Source organism: Semicossyphus pulcher, unplaced genomic scaffold, assembly GCF_022749685.1.
Source record: "Semicossyphus pulcher isolate SPU_LCO1_2020_fin unplaced genomic scaffold, fSemPul1.0.p SCAF_14, whole genome shotgun sequence".
Lineage (NCBI taxonomy): Eukaryota > Metazoa > Chordata > Actinopteri > Labriformes > Labridae > Semicossyphus > Semicossyphus pulcher.
Window position 1 is genome coordinate 5,158,130 of NW_027211648.1, and position 18,350 is coordinate 5,176,479.

Sequence of the window (18,350 nt, forward strand, 5' to 3'; positions counted from 1 at the left end):
TCCCATTGCCAGTGAAGTATACTCCTTTTGGTCTCTAACAGGGTTAGTAAACAGTGAAGATGTTACGGTGGTTAGGTCTTTATTGTATCTATTAATCATTCAATCTGTTTATCAAACTCGGTGCAGACAAATTTGGAACGATGTTCAACTCGAGGAGTTGCAGAAGTTACCAACAGAGCATAGCATCGCTCTGGAAAGGGGGCGGCGATTAGCGTGTCAACACGGGTTTTGTGTTCCCATCCCATTGTGTTCCCACCTCGACTCGTGGTAATTACCCGGGTCTACTGCAGAGTCATTTGACCCGGGTCTGAATGCCGATTGTAGCATTTCCCATTAAGCAGAAAAGCCGGGTGTTAGCAGGCATTAGTGGGTTTTTTGACCAGCGGGAAAGCGGCTTAACAAATTGAAAACATAAAGCAAAGTTTGGGCTTAAAAGAAGGATCCATGCCCAGTACTGAACCAGTGTCCGTGTCTAGGCACAAACACGTGATGATGAGAGACACGAAGCCAAAATGTTCATTAGGAAGTGTAAAATGAATTGACACATTTTTGGCGCAGGCCACTGGAAACTATGCCACACACAACTCTTCAGCACAACGCATGCATAAAGCACTTGGCTGCACTGAGCTGCAGACCGCAGCCCACAATGAATCACAGCCATCTTTAATAATGGGAAGTTGTTTATGAAGCTGAAAAGGTGGATGACTTATTATTGTCATGGGGCCGTTGACAGATGTGTCTGATCTGTCTACATCTCCTCTGTTAGTTTGTTTACATGCCTATTAACATTCCATTCACCTTTATTAGGATATTACTAATTAATTTAACGACTTCAACATTTGTTCACACCCTATCTGTGTCTATAACCATTTGTTTTTTTAGGTAAACTCACTTCAAACACACATGCGGAGAGTATTCAAGCAAAATTCTTGATACCTGGGTTTGATTCGTCAATAGTGCAATATACTGTCTCACTCTTTGCTAGTGTTGAGTAAGACCCTGGACCATCTCTTGGCCCCTTTTCCAAGCTGTAAAAGTCTTAGCGTAGTGGAAATGTACCCATTACTAAATTAGAGCGGGTTGAACCACCCAAACCAGTTCCCACAACGTGATTATTTCTTTCCAGATAGTTACACTCAGTAAATGCAGGATGTAACTGTTGCTTAGAAGAGTTAACTGCAATGTTAGCTCGCTAATATAAGACCCATTTAGATTAGAGTTAAAGAGGAACTATGATGCATGATGTAATGTATGGGTGCATTTAATGTAAATAACAACACACATTAACTTGCAAACATTAGCTAAATAACCAACTTTATTAGCTAGGTTAGCATTAAAAATATGGAACTAATGCTAAGCTGCATAAGCACAACCAACTATGAAGCCAGCCTGTATAATTTAATCTAACAAATAAATACATTTTATTTAATGACCAAATAATGTTAGCTAGCAGACATTAGCCTTTTTATTGTTGCTCTGTTGTCAGGATCGCGTCCCTGTGCCAAGCCTAAGTGGTGTACCAGGAATGCGACTTCATTAATTGGTGCTGGCACATTACAAGAAAGTTACACAATAAAAGGACCTCACATACAGCACAGACAAGTTGCACTGTTTGACAGTAGACCAAACAAAAACACACAAGTTTAGGTAAACTGCTGCTCCTCTGACAATACTGATGTGCAGTGCTATTTATGATTAGGATATAAAGGTGCGTATGGCTACACAGCATGCATTATGATATCATGAAGAAGACACTAACTAATTGGTAGATTATTTACAATATACATACATCTACCTGTATAGGATACTTAAAGAAACAATCTATTAATAAAGGTCCATTTTCAACTATTCTTGAGCGTTCAGCCAATCTGTTTATGTTTTTGTCAGGTTTCTGTCCATCCAACCAAGTCCTTTATTTACTCTGCTTTCAGCTTTGTTTTGGTCTCCACCATCTGCTGAGGATATTATTTGTGTTTCTAACTACACTCAGCTGCCAAAGGTCTACTTTGTTAACCAGCTAGAAGCTAACTTTGTTTGTCTGCTGTTCAATGCTGGGCAACTGAAATGCAGTGGGTTTATCCAAGCAGTTTTGCTTCAGGGCCTGTGTCCACTAACCGCATTTTTTTTGCGCTGGCAGCACCTATTTTCTATACAGAACCAACACAGTTCAGCGTTTTAAGCGCCCTCTGCTTCAGCAGTTTTTTGTTGCTGGGCTCACAGTTGAAAATAGTTCAACTTTTGGAACACCGCTGCGCTCGTCAATGTCACTTCTCCCTCACCGACCAATCAAAACCAAGAAGGGGCGGGACTAATATCAACTTTGTCAACAGCAATGGCGGAGGAGAAGCTAATCCTGTCGTATTTTCGAGGGTACAATTCCCAGGTGTAGAGCTGCTGCTAATGCCAGCACACTATTTCCATTGTTTTTGTTTTCTTTGTAAAACTTTGAATAAAGCAAATATGAAGCACACAGAGCAATTTAAAATTTAAACAGACTTAACGGTCACTACCAAGGGAAGAGGAAGTGACACCAGACAACTTCCGTAACCTAGCAACAGTGAGTACTGGTTAGAAGCGCTCTGAAATTGAGGTTGCGGGTGCAAAAAAAGCTGTTAGTGGACACAGGCCCTTATGAAGTGCCTGCAGCCGTTTCGAATAGTGAGAAAGGACGTTGACCACAAGGTCCATTTAGTAGCTTCTTAATTAAACATTTTTAAACCCATTTCAAATGTAAAGATTTCAGCTATGAAGCAAAAAACATTAAAAATTTTAACTGTATTATACAATCCAAATATGTGGTGCGTCTTTATGGCACTATGATCCTGAGCTTTTCTCTGAATGTGGAAAAAGATCACAACAAAAACCCACATTTCCCAACTCAGTCTGTAATTACACACACACACTGACATACAATTTTGACTTTAACTTCTTGTTTGCTGTCGAACATAACCTGTAGGCATTTATGTGATTTGAAGTGTACTTGTAAATTACAATTATGATGCGAACATGCACCATGTGTGAATTATACTGCTCTGATTGTTGCTCTACTTTAAACTTTAGTAAATAGGATGATTAATAACTTACATTTTTCATCTCTTTCAGTGTAAGCAATTTCATCACCTCAGCTTTCCCAGGTTTATTCACCTTTCCTCCTGCACACATGCAGATTAACATAGTGCACATATACTGTAAATTCCCTCCTCCCTGGTCATCCTTACCTTCCTCCAGATAGCTGAGAGCCAGGCTCGGTGCAGGCCACCTGGCAGAGTTTGGCAGGCCAGGGGCGGGGGGAAGCGTTGTGGGTGTTCTGCATCGTCTGGGCTGGACCGGGCTAGCGCTGTCTGTGGCTCAGCGGGCGGGTGTGTGTTGTGTAACCCAAAGCTGTGGTGGGATTTTTTTCCCACATGAGCTGTCAACTGGCTTCATGGCACGCAGAAAGAAAGAGAGAGAGGGGAAGAGAGAGAACAATAATTAATTCAATTAATTCCCACAGTGACAGTTTTCTTTATGAGAAAATAATAGATCGAGGATATTTTTAAACTGGAATCTGAGGAAAATATGCGATAGTTGTGTTTTTATCATAAGGCTGGTGTTTACCACAGCTTTTTTTGTTTGTTTCAGCACAATTTCTGAAATAATTTCCCTTTAAAAACTCAAATATAAACAAAGAAATCAATATTTTATACAAGCCGACAGCTAGTTTTATGCCTCTCGCTCCCTAAACGACTGTAAACTTGAATCACTAAGATTAATCGGATGCTACTTAGTGTAATAAACCCTATAAAGTTTTATGTCTCTCATAAAAAGGTGTACCTGTAATTTAGATCTTGTTCGGTTGGATTCACCTTCTATTACATGCTGAAATTTGCCTTAGATGTTGTCAGGGGAGCGAGACCAGGGATGTAATTGGGTGGAAAAGTATTGTTTTTCCTGCAAAAACTCTGCAGGAGAAAGTCAACGTCAGTAAAAACAATTGCACAGATCCAGATTTTACCTGCATCTCGTCCTTTCCCCTCTTATTTCCCAAACGAGGCACTCCCACACACCCAAACAGGCGGCGGTTGTACAGTTGTGTGAGGAGAGGAGTGCAGGGGGGTAATTTAAAGCTGAATTAGGACCTTTTATACTGATGCTATATTGTCAACACGGCCCGTAAAACCTCCTCCTCCACTCCTCCCCCCTCCTCCTCTGCCGTTCTCCCTTCAGTTCCTCTTTATTTGTTCTAATTCCAGGGACCGGCTCGGTCTTGCCTGGATTTGGAGAGTGCTTGGTTTCAAAGGGTAATTGACACCTTACCTGTAATTTCATGGTTTCACTCCACCTGCCTTTGATGTCTGGGTCTCGGTTGGGGCCAGGATGCGGAGGGAAGAGACGGTGGCTGGTGTGTGCTGCTGCATGCTCCGCCGCGAGTCTCTTCCAGCCCGGCCCGAGCGCTTTTTCTCAACATGAATGACGTCTTATGCAAACCTGGGTTATTAAAGGGGAAGGATGGGGGGGGCTCCACGGGCTGCTGAGAAGCTTTTCTTGTGGTGACAAATAGGCCTATAGAGATGTCAAGACTCACTAAGAGACAGAGGGATCAGAGATGAGTCAGGGGCAGAGATGATGACCTCTACACTTCTTATACATCACATGAAAACCACAACAGAAAGATGAACTTTGGTGGAATTTTCACACTTTTTGCTTTTATTTTTTGTTCCTTTGCTTTGATCAGCAATTCATGCCTGTCTAATATCCCGAGTGGGGCTTTTTGATTCAGTATAATTTACCTTTATTTAAAGTTCTTTTACAAGCTCTTTCCTCGAGCATCCCGGCCTTTTTCAGAGAATATTCACGGGAATCTCAACCCCAAATTACAATTTGTGAGTAATCAGTCGTCAGGTAACAAACCCGAGCAAGTTCCAATCGCTAGTGACGGCCAAGAGATATTCTTAAAAGCTCTGGAGAAGTTGAGTTTAAAATATTTTAGCAAAGTCCACAATGACCTGTGTTAACTTTTTGACTTTTTTGTCATGCCAACTTTGTGATTTTGCTTTTTTTATTTATTATTTTTTATTTTTATTTTTTTGGCCTTTTGCCTTTATTAGATAGGACAGCTGAAGAGAGACAGGAAAGGACAGGAAGGACATGGGGAGCAGAGAGGGGGATGACATGCACCAAATGATCGGCAGACCGGGAGTCGAGCCTGCGAGCAGTGCGTCGAGGACTGTAGCCTCTGTATATGGGGCGCCTGCTCTAACGACTGAGCCAAACCAGCGCCCCTTTTGCCTTTTTTTAAAGGAGATATTTGATAAAACTGTTGTTCTTAAAGTGGTAATCTTGAAGATCTCAGTTTCGTTCTCCTTGGCGGCATCTATGCCGATAAACGGTAATTGACTTTCCTGGCTGACGGTCGCTTTCCTTTTCAGACTGTTTGCTTCATCTGAGCGTCGAGTTTGTTTCTTTGTCTTTGTATTTTCACTTATTTTTGAAGTTGTATCTGTAGTCATCCATCTTCTCTTTGTTTGTTCAGCCATAGTAGATTACTGTTTACTCGCAACACTTGCAGAGAGCGGAAAAACAGCCGCTTAGCTCCGCCTACCCTCTCTGGCAGACCAATCCCTGCTGGGTGATAGAAAACGTGTCACTAACTGGGCGCCGCTTGTTCAGACACCCAGTCTGTAATACTGCAAATGCAAAGGCTTTCATCAGTGGGCCATCGACTCTGTCACCATCGTGTTACCTCTTTCGGGGATAGTTAGTGACTTAACAGACAATTATTTAAATGAAAGTCTTCGGAATTGAGTGATTTATTTTTTCTCTTTATACGAATTTTGACAAATCTACAGTTAGTAAACCCACAAAAGAAACGATTTATTTCTTGTCCTTTCCCTCCTCATATCCGTATAATGTATCACAGGTTCCATGTTTGTACAGAAAACAAACCTTTAAAACATTCCTAATATAATCTTCTAATTATATATTTTATCACATATGAGCTGTAAACTACTACAGCCTGCTAATCCTGGGCTGTCATCAGATTAATCTGTTTGGTTGTGAATATAAAAAAGTGAGATGTAAGTGCATTGTACCTCGCTCTGGTCTGCATGCTCGCACATGCACCCTGACTGGAAGTAAATGGCTCAGATTGAACATTTGAATCTGTTTTTCGGCAACATATAATAGTATTCTCGGAAGGCGAGTTGTGCTTGAAGCTACAGTTAAACGAGCGAAGAGAAGCTATTAGGATGGAAATTAGCCGAAGTATTGGAAAGTATTTTGCGGGTCTGGTTTTCAGGGAGAGATGCTCCTTTCAGGGGTGAGAGGAAGGTTACCTGCAGATCCAGGCGAGCAGCAGTGAGTGATAAGAGGGGAGTGACATTGAAAATTGCATTTGTGCAACCATGAATCATTACAAACAAGCCTTTAAAAGACACCCCTCACTGTAATTACCTCCTCTGCGATGCTCTATTACGGGGTTCTTTATCACCTTCTATTACTTTGCTGTGCCTGCCTTGGCAGATGTAGACCTCACACTGACTTACAAAGCTTGGCAGGTGAACGTACACGCCTGCTCTTCTGTTTGGTTACGAAATCTGTGACTTGTTGATGCGAACAACACGGAGGGACCGCGTTTTAAAGCAGCCTGGATCTGACACACTTATTTAAGTCAAATTTAAATAAGGAACCCAAAAACACGAGCTTATTTGATGCGTGCAATGTAGGTCCATTGTTTTGGTTTTGTTAAAACTGTGAAACTGGCTGGTACTTCCTGGTAAAGATCGAAACAGAGTTAAAGGAGAATGACTGGTTTACTTGACTTATGAAAAAACATGGCTTAGAATGAATAGGCTACTAATATTACCCCATGTCTGTTACTGGATGTGTAACTAGGGCACTATTTCCCAACATGTTGGCAATACCTACATAAGGTGATGAAATGGTACAGCTTGTTCCACTGCCCCCGAGCACAATCAATCAACAGCCAATTTACTCAAATCACAAGAAGTTGTTGTAGTTTGAAGTTTTGGAGGATCTTCTCTGACAGATGTGTCACGTCAAATCTCAGAAACACACAGAGGGAATGTCTTCACATTTGGTACCATTGACCACAAGGACAAATCATTTAGATTCTAGTGATCAGAGGTCAGAGGTTAAGGCATGTCACTGTGACCCCACAAAAATGTTTTAGGCTAAAACCATAGACTGTATAAAAAGATGGACGACATGACAGCTCCCTAAAAGTGAAGCCAAACCCTCTCTATCGCCCCCTGCTGGCTGGCTGCAGTATAGGTCATAAAGCCCGCCTCCTCCGTGTTAACAGATGGGCCATGAGTCAAACTATAAAATCTAAATACACGTAAAATAGATTGTTCTCAAACATGGTTTCTGTCATTATAGTTAGTTCTTATCATGCTGATTTACGTCCAAGTGTTCATTTCTCTGACAAGTTTCCTTTTTTTATTTGATGCTGTAAAAAGGATGATTGACAGCTCTGTTGACAAATACGGCTCCAGTTCCGGATTAGCAGAGTGGAGGAGGAACGGCGAGAGGAAACGTATAAAACAATCACTACAGTCATTGAAGTTTCCATATCTGTGAACTTTAACCTCAGACCAACACAAAGAAGGGTATTGAAGTGTGTGTTTTGGTTAGCGGTAAGTGGCTACGGCCGCTCCACCCGCCGATCTCTACTGCGCAACTCTGGCTCCAAATGACGTCATCATCGCAAGATGGCAGCGCCTATCACAGGGGCATCAGTTTCGTACAATAAGAGCAGTCCATCTGTATATAAAGTCATTGGCTAGAACTGAAGAATTCACCTTACAGTCTAAAAGTGTAAAATGTTGAAGTGCAACTTTTTTTTACCCAACAGGTCAAAGGTCAATGTCACTGTGACATCAAAACGTCCTGGAAAAATACTTTTCAGGCCATTAATCACTTGCCTCGAGGGAATATCTTCAAGTTTGTTGTTTTGTTTTTAGGGCAATGTGTTCTTTAAAAGTAAATGACTAAATCCACAGCTGCAGTTTCACTATGTTGGTACTATTGGTGTTAAGTCCTACCTGAAGAGCTGGCTGAGCTAACAACTGTGGGGCATTAATTATGTTTTTTACTCATACGGAGAATTTCTAATATGTGAAGTGGCCAATTCAGATAAACTGTATTTCCTGTGGTATGCATTGTTAACAATGGAGTCGATGAACCATCGAGAGGAGTCGAGGCAGACTAAGCTGATCACAGAGAAGTGGATCAGTACAGTGAGAGAACGGGAGGGGGAGGACGGGGGAGAGAGGCAGAATGAATGAAGGAGTGAAAACATATTGGTCATCCTGAGTTCAGCCCCTCTCCCCTGCTGTGAGCCCCGACCGCGGGCTGCTTCACTGCCTCGCTGCCCAGGCTCCGCTGGGCACAAATCCAGTTTTCTGTCCAAATTACCAGCTCCGCTTCGCAGAAGAAGGCCAGCGGGGTGAGAAGATCTCACCCTCCACCCCCCCTGTCTGAACCCCTCGCTGGCCCGGCGCGAAGCTGACGGAGCGTCGCGGATGGCCCTGGATTGCACCTGCACTGGGGGCTTTCCAGCTCTTCCCCCCTTCAGTTCACACACGCATACACACACACACACACAATCCCCAGACCATAACCCTCTTTCCCTTTCTGTGGGTTTCAATCAGGTGGCCTACAAATTCACAGAGACTCAAAAAGCTGAAACTTGTGGTGTCTGTAGAAACTGCTGAAATAAAGTGAAAAACGTATCCAGAGAGAAGAACTGTCCGTCTCCACAGACTGAACAAGTGAAGTGCATTTTAGACCCCAAAATATGATACATCTAAGCTCATTTATTTGCTACTGACTTTGTTGCTGATATAAACCACTGATTTAATGTTTGATAAAGTCAGCCCGGCAGCTCTTACACCAACATGTCAGCTTACTTTGAAGTGTTTCCAGATATGCCTTATGTCAGAGGACGTCATGGAGACAAGAACCAGCAGAGCTTAATTACCTTTAACAAGGATGCATCAAAATGTTTGTCAAAGCACTTTGTAAACTCTGGGTGTTATATAAATAAAGTTAGTATTAAAAGTTATGAATATGCTAATGAAAGGAGAAGCAGTTACATTAGGTGGGGCATCACAACGCAGCTGAAAGCATTTATAGTGTGACTCAGAGTATAACTACTGGGGATGGGCATTTCCATTCATCTTAATATTTGAGTAATCTAATAACCTCATGAACGAGTAATCGAGGACTCGCAAATTATATATATTTTTTACTGTTTCAAATGCATTGAGCAACCTTTACAGGCCCTAGCAATATGGTAGCGGACTGTATGGACTTCTGCTCCGTGTTGCTTCACGCGTAACATGTTCTCCCCTCTCGTAGCTGCTGTCCGGCGTGATGGTGGCTTGTACTCCGGCTCAACAAACGCCATCAGCTCACGGAAGCCTTCTCCTTCCACAACACTCAATGGGAGCACATCTCCAGTCACCATGTTCGCTATTAGCAGGCTAGTGGTATCATCACAACGATATGTGCTAACAGGGCTAGCAAATGATGTGATGCGAGGCTGCCTGTTGTCGGTCTCCGCAGGCTTCTCCCTGTGCTTTAAGCACGCGTGGTTAAGCATCGAACTAGTATCTTTATGATCTACAAGTTTAACACCACATATCTTGCACAGAACGTTATCGACGTCTTTTTTGTCAAAGTACTGCCAGACATCACTTTTCCTGCTCACGGTGCATGTCACTGAGTTAAACTACTTGCATGCGCAGGTGCGCGAGTGATGTAACGTTACTCGAATAACAACTTCAACGAGTACTCAAGTATTCGTAATACCCCTAATATGTACTACACCTGTCATATAAAAACAAAGGTCACTGTTTAGTATTTAAACATTTAGATGCTATTCACACCAACAAAACCCTTATAGAGATGTATATATATAAAGATAGAAACGTATATATGTTTAAAGTTTTGCAGCAGCCTGTAGTGGCTGTTGTAATTATGATGGAGCAGGAGGTGAAGGTGAAGGTCAGGTATAAAGTTTGGAGTGACGTCAGGGGTGATCGATGCATCAATCAACACTTTCACCCACGAAACTGGGAGTCTTTTCTCCTGTGAAACAAAAAGACTTCTGTAAGTCTAGTGGAATTAGCATTACCTTACGCATGAAACTTATCCCATTGATGTAATTTAACTTAACCAAGTAGTTAAGGAGCCCAAACGTTACTACCAAAGAACACTTGAACCATGTATTCTTCAGTATAAATGTGTAGGTATGAGGACACAAAAATGAGGCCTACTTTTGTTCCATCACCTCAACCAGAAAATGTATCAGGGCTTTTCTGTTTTTATTCAAAATGCTGCGAAGCTCTCAGAACCACATTAGATTTTATTTGATATCACATGTTAACCCTCTTCGGCCATAAAAGTCTTCCCCTGGAGCATCAGGGTATCATGGAAGCCGAGCGGCCTCCTGAGGCTTTGCTGTTTGTCCTGGTCCCGCCTCAGGGTTGGGGGTTGTGTTTACCTCATAACAAAAAGCAACATGGTTTTGATGCTCTGCCAGTGTGCTGCTGTGTAAACTGTAAACAACACACACACACACACACACCCTCATATACACACACACACACACACACACACCTACTGCTGCCGAGCCACTCCCCCTCCTGTTCCCTTTCTGTGGAACTATTTGTCAATGTCGTAGAATAACTGGAATTTACATACACTCACGGCCTTTCTCTCTCTCTCTGTTGCGGTGCCCTGGAGCAAGGCATCGGAGCTCCTAACTGCTCCCAAAGAGCTGCCAACTTTGCAAAAAAAAAAAAACTGGCAAACACATGAAAATTAATTGATACCAACTTAAAGGTGCAGGCAGTTTCTAAGAGATATAGATTGGCTCTAAAAGCAGCAATTGTAAACGCAAGAATAGATGGAAAACAATGGCTTTAAATTAAAGGTTGGGAATTACTTTAAAGGTTATTTGGTGGAGAATAGTTAGTTGTAGCCTGACAACCCCAGACCAATTACTTTGAACATGTCAGTCAACGGGTGCAGACCAAAACTCCCCTGGACGCTCCAACCAATCGGAGCTACGATTTGTGCAAAATAGCAGGTGGCTGCTGGGCTAGGTAGTTTCCAACATCTCATTTGTTTGGCTTCCAGTTCAAAATGATACACATCAGTTTGGTAGGACATGATTTAGTGGCCAACAATTTTTAACACAACATGAACTGCCGCCTACAAACTGAGGCGTTTTCCATATCAGCGGCAGCCATCATGTTTTTTAGCACCTAAACCTGCCTCACATTAGATACAGGGTTGTGACTGGTCAGATCAGAACTCCCAACTGGAGGGGGACGCTAGCAAATTATAACCTAACTTTTCGACCTCCCGGGCTGGAGAAGTTCCAATATAACATCAACAATTTGTAGGATTAAACCTGCAAAACTACAAGTTGTTCTAACCCTGAAAATGTCCGAGCTTTGGTTGGGGGTTGCCCAACTTTGGTTTAAGTTAATTTAGACTTTTTTGATTTTCTCAAATCCTTACAAATTGGTGTTGTTTCTCAATGATCAAAAAGCCAACGATACAGCAGCTATAAGAGTGACACTTTTGATTTTCTTAAGGTTCATGTTTCTAAGAGCCCATAAATTGCCTTTTTGTGTAACTTCAGACAGCTGCCCTCTTCTGTCGTCTTTCCCTCCAGTATCTGTGGCCTCAGTCGGCCGGCAGCACCGGGAGCTGACCAGCGACTCGGCCGTGACCTCAGAACACACACTCGGAGCAGTGAACCCAGACAAATGTGGGTGAGGAACCTCAGAACCAGTGAACCTCCGACACACACACAGACTCACACACTAACCTCGCCACGGTGCCTACTCGATGCGCCCTCTCTCTCTTGCTCTCACAGCCCCTCCCAAACCCTTCTCCTCAAAATACACACACATAAAACTCATACACACCCAACCTCATTCAAATCCTCCCCACCCAACCTTGATGAATGCCCCCCCCACCACCACCACCACCCCCAAACCCCCTCAGCTCTAACTTTGCCATGGAGGCTGATTCCGCCCTCTGGATGAACCTTTCCCCGGGACCCTGAGCTCAGAGGGGGCTGGATTAGAGGGTGGAAGGGTGTGTGTGTAAGAGGAGGGGGGGTAGATGGATAGACAGATGATATTTATAGAATAGAAATATTTTAGAATTATTTGAAATTAATTCCATTTATTTGTATCCTGTCTGCAAGCATGTTTAGATTGGTCATTCACATTTTATATTAGTCGGTATTTTTACATTTCTTATAAAATCTTTTTAACCATTTTTGTCAGTAAAATGCTGAAAACTCTTAAAACAAGGAACTTTTTTTTCATGCCTAACATACATTTGTTTAAAGAACTCAAGTGTCTAGCTCAAGTTGTGGAATTAAAGGCCCCCTGCTACCACACACACACAATCCCACTGCCAATCTCATTCCGAACCACAGGGGCTCCTCCCTGGACTCCCACCCCATCATGCACCTGTTCACAGCTCTGTCCCAGCCTGCCCTCCTTCCCCTGCAGCATTCCTCCAAACACACATGAACAGACTCTGACATCTTTGAAATCCTGAGACACAAAACCCCTGAAAAAGACTTCACTATTTGGGTTTCCAGCGGGGTAATTACGCACTGTTCCTATCAACAGACTTCCTCACAGTTGATTCATGTCGCCTGTATATCAGTCCTGCAGCAGGCGGGAAGTTCAAAACATCCAACTGGTGACAAATGAAAGATTGACAACCAGCGCTGAGCGTGGAGTCTGTACATCCCCAACATAAAACACGGCCCTGTCTCCCTCCCTGCCAAGGCTGTGTGAGTATTAGCTACTCAGACAGGCTGCAGCGCCAAGGCCTCGTCTAACCCCTTAATTTTCGGCCTGGAGGTGTCGGGACTTGTTCAAGAGATGTAACACGGTTTAGTAAGGTTCCCGCCTCAGTCCCTTCATGCACAGCAAAGCTGCACTCACATTAAACACGTTTTCATTAGAGTTGGTGAAATAAACACAGCAGGTTAGAGCACAAATATAAGAGCTGCTTTCTGACAGTCGCAACAATACCAAGGGTTCCCCATGAAGAGGATTATATAGTAAATAGCATTAAAAAAAAGAAAGTATATACTAATGCTGTAAAATGTTGAAATATATATACTGTATATAAACTATACAAGAAAAAAAGCTTTAACAAACAAAGATCATGAGAAACGCTTCACTGAGAATAAACCTTTCTCTCACTTATCTATATTTTGTTTACAGCTATGCTAACAAGCTAGCATCTAAGGTTGGCAGGTTGGTAACCACTTGGGGCCAGATTAAAATATACAGTATCTCTTACATTCGTTGCCATGGTCCCCAGAGGATGAATCAACAGGACTTTGGTGATCCCCAGAGTTTACACCAAGCCGCTTCCTTCCTAACCTTCACATTTTGGACTTTTCAACCCCAGAGGTTATAGTTAGATTCTCCACACTAAAGTATTGTGTTTGAAATGGTTGTAAAATTCTTGATTACTATTATCATGCCCGAACATTTCATACTTTAGGCCTGCTGAACATCAGCATGTTTCATTGTAAGTATGTTGATTCCAGCCTGTAGCTTAAGCTCAATAAACCAATGTGCTGTGTGCAGCCTCTCAGAGCCACTAGCATTGGTCGTTGATATTCCACACAGTAATAGCTTGTCTCAATTGATGAAGCAATAAGAAGCATCGACACCGGAAACCTGAAAGACTCTTTGTAATGATGAGACAAAACAACAACACTTGATTTTCCGAGCATCGCTTAAATTGATCCAATCCTGTGCGTTAATGCCGGATTCTAAACATTTCTGTTGTAGTTTCATTTATTATCGGGGTACTCATTTTCTTACAGGTGCTCCATTGTTATAGAACACGGCAATAAGTCATATTTTTGCCAAAGCAAGATGGCTGAACCAAAGGTGTCACAGTTTGTTTTGTTGTTTCCTAGGGGGCAGTGAGAGTGAGTTCACCTCTCCTTGATCTCCCCCTCTGTTTAAAACCCAACCCTCCACCCTCTGCGAGCCAGGGTGTGGGCATCCAGGGCTCCGAGGTCCAGGCAATAACAATAGCTGGACTGTGCTGTCCTGAGTCCCAGTCCCACACAATGACCACGTCCATGTCGATTAGCGCGGGGTAGCGACGGAGTCCGGTCCGGCCGGGGCTAATAGCTTATTACGCAGCGTAAAGTGACAGTGTTATCTGGAGAGGTGCCAAAGAACGGGCCCAATTAAAGGAGAAAAGAGAGGAGGAGGAGGGAGAGTGTGTGGGGAAGGGATGGAGAGGGGGTTGAGGATGAGGGCAGCAACGTGCATTCCTCCGAGCTCCCGTCTAATTCGCCCATGACGGGTTCCCTGGGGACTGACACCCTCCTTCGCCAAAAATATTTGAGTATCCTCCTGCTCTGTTGTTCCAAAACACATCTGAAACAAACCCCAAACACACTCACCGGCTACGTTACCGCTGCACAGTTATGGGTAAACAACGCTGTTTACTTGTTGATACAGTTTTGAGAAACGGGACACTGAGAATATGGAAGAATCCCGTTCTTGTTTACATCAACACAGCACAGTATACAGCAACATACAGCAGGACTGTGTAGTGAAGACATTCAAAGTTAAGCTGACATGATCAGATGCTCTTACTCAGAGCAGATTACACACAGTCAGCGTAGTTTAGCGTGTATTTAATTCCCTATCATCCACACAGTTGTTGGTTTGTTGGAGTCTTATCTCATAAGCTATAGAGTAACTTGATCATCGTCTAAACGACTGCTTTGTAAGTAGTTTGTTTCAGTTGCACCAGTATGCCTACTTTCATACTTAGCAGGGAATCTTGGAATACCTACATATGGATAAAAAGCAGCAAGCAAACAAGTCCCCTGGTCCCAGGCCGACTGAAATCCAACCAAGAGTTAAATAAGTGCAACGTAACTTCAATCTCCACGTCAACGACCAAAATTGAGATGTGTCTTAATTGCGCTCATTATTCTTTCAAGGAAGCTCAGTTATTGTTTAATTTCAAATCTTCTAAGCTACAGATCTAAATATTGCATCAAACTTGGCATCATCAACTCAAAACAAGTTTTATGCCAAGTAGGATGCGGGTGTTCCTGCCTGTGCATACCAACAAACGTGCCACATGTCAACGCGACATGCAGACGGATTCAAGTGTATTCAGGCCTTTAACTGCATAATAAAGCAGACTTAGCCGATGTGACGTCGCCCATTGGTTTGTGGACTGCTGTTTTAAAGCCTCAATTTGGCATCGCGGCTGTAACCATCTTGGTTTTTTATTGACCATGTTTGGATAAGACAGTAGAGCCGGAGTGGAGTGAGGGGTTAGCAAAAGATATGTTCATAGTTCATGATGTAGCTGGCTTATAAGATAGTTAATGAGCGATGCTAACAAGCTAGGTATGGTTAGTGCGGACACTGTTACCTGCTAATTAGTACTATTGTTACAACCCCGTCTAGGGGGTGAGGGGGCAACATATAAACAACAGGAGAAAAAGTGTAACTGCAAACAATGAGCAGTTTATTTGCAATAACAATAATCTCATGTACACTGTACACAAGACAAAATAAATGAATGAGCTCAGGCTTCAGGGTGAATCCAGGCCAAAGTAATAAACAAAACCAAGCTACCGAAAACACAGAGAAAAACTAACTAATCCCTCGGGAAAGAAAGAGCAAATAAAAGAACTGAACCTGTCTCCCTCACCTGATAAAACATGAGAAAAGTTGTTAACAAAAATGGCGATTCACCCCTACTGCTTCAAAAGGAAGTAAGTAAATTACAAAAACTCGGCTCAAAGCTAGCACGAAGCTAATTCCAAACTTATACAAACCTAACTCAACACAGTTCAAAACATCAGTCGAAATATGTACGAATACAGCAAGAAGACGACGACGAGGAGCGGAGCCGTGCAGCATCAGTCCTCTCTTCTCAACTCGACGACCCGGAAGCTAAATAGAAGAATCCACCAATCTGCTTCGACAACGATGATCAGCCAATCACGCGTAGCGATGATGACACCTGCTGAACAACCAATCATGCTCTGCAAACAAAAGATATACGAGGGAGGGAGAGCTCTCACTCGCCTCCCAAGATTAATCGTACCAAACAGAAAATACACAAATACACAATATATACATTCATATGTTCATATAAATACGTCTCAGGCCGTAACAACTGTCAAATAAAAAAAGTAGAATTGGATTCACTGGAGCTTAAGCTAAAACTAAAACTTTCAGGGCAGTCGGTTGTTTCATTAACCACACAGAAGGTCATATAATGTGTTTTATATTTGCATGAAAAACTCTCCAGAACGCACCAGAAAATGGCCGAGAGGTTAAGTTCAGTGACTGACTCGGCTTAAGAACAGACATGGCAGCACCAACCTGTCACTCAACCCATTCATGCGTCTAATCATGCAAACTTTAAGTCTTCATTTAATTTAAACAGATTAATTATACACAAAATCATCCACCGTGCGATCGTCAGCTAAAGAGACCAAACATGGTTCTGTTGTGAAGTTGGCCACTTTAACATGGAGGTCTATGAGGATTGACTCGCTTTTGGACTCAGCCCCAGGTGGCCACTTGAGGAACTACAAGTTTTGGCACTTTCTCTTTGGTCCACACTAAATTATTGTGCTGGAAACGGGCCTTTTTGGAACGTACTGAGCCTATTATTGGACAATGGAGATAGTTTTCATGGGTGTTTTGCTGCTTTTTACCTCCATTAAAAACAACACATGAACAGCAAAGACTCCGGTTCTCAATTGGCTCAGACCTTTTTGCTTGCCATTCCACATTTGCCGTCATTTCCTGCCATCTCTCTACCGCTGAATATCCATAAAAAGCCAAAGAGAATATACTCACATATTGATGAGCAGGTGACCACTGCCTCCGTTGTTCATAAAGACCCAAAACACCCAAAGAACACATTTTACAGCCACTTTCAGTGACTACAGGAAGTGTTTTAGTAACATTGTAACACCCTTTGATTGTGGGCCTCTCCATGGGCAGTACACGGACTTATTCCACCCTCACAGGTTGACTTACACGCTAAACTTTAAAGCTAAAATATAAATCATTAAGTGCAGTTTTGTTTTGTCTTTACTGTTTCGTACCTTGTTTTATTTCTCGTACTTCAACCAGCCGGCTTTACAACACTTCAAACAGTCATCACACAGTTTAACAGTGAGGACAAAATACTTCCCCATTGGTGGATAAACCGGAATAAAGCTCTTGTAACAAAGTGTTACTGGGATTTTTTCTCAATGGGATGTGGACTCTGTCAGTTCGATGTTTAAGCTCCGGGAGGAACAACAACAGAAGGGGTTAATGTAATCCATTTCATTGGTGGGGGACTCTAATAACTGGTCTCTCCCTGCGTCTCCATTGGCCCGCGGAGTTTCCATTGTGCTGGCCGGTGCAGGTGTGGGACATGCTTTGTTGATCATAATCCCCCAGGCAAGGGGAGAGGCTTTGAGTGTGTTTGACGTACCCCACCGGCAGGCCCTTTGCTCCTCGGCCGCCGAGCAGCCACCGTCTCCAGCGGCCGCTCATGGGATCCGACAGGCGGAAAAATAATGAACAACACCTCAACCCGGAGCTGACCTGGCTCCAATTCACCAGCTCCACACGAGGGGTAAACGAACCACTTAATTGAGCCTTCCAGGATCAAATCATACTCAGGACCCCCCCAAGCCACCCCGCCATCAACCCTCCCCACCTCAACCTCCTTCCCCGGACACAACCCATCAAGATGTTTTCCTACACACACCCCCAACTCTCATTCCTCCACGTCTTTACAGTCTGATGTTTGTGTTTTAACAGTGAATGCAGATCAGAGGCTGATACACTGAACAGCACAGAAACTGTTGCCGAATGTTCTCACCTGGTACAGTTTGTAAACATTTCCTTTAGATACAGAAGTTATTGCTGAGGACTTATTTTACAGTGTGATACTGTTTTCTTACTTATTAAAGGACCTTAATGTTGAAGTGCACAGAGTCTGTTTTATTTCATTTTTTTAATTTCTTTTGCACAAAGTTGCTTTAAAAATATATAATAATTTTTGATTCAAAAAGTCCTGTGAAGGTATTATATAATGGCAAATACATTACAAGTTATAGGCGGACACTATGGGGAGAGAGAGGGGGGTGACTGTAACGTTCATGACTGAACCTTTGTTGCATGTCTTTAATAACTCGACCACAAAGATGATCCAAATTTTTACACGTCTGAGAAATCTTGATAGTTTTATTCCTCGTATGTGATGTTTTTAAATTCATACCTATGAACCTT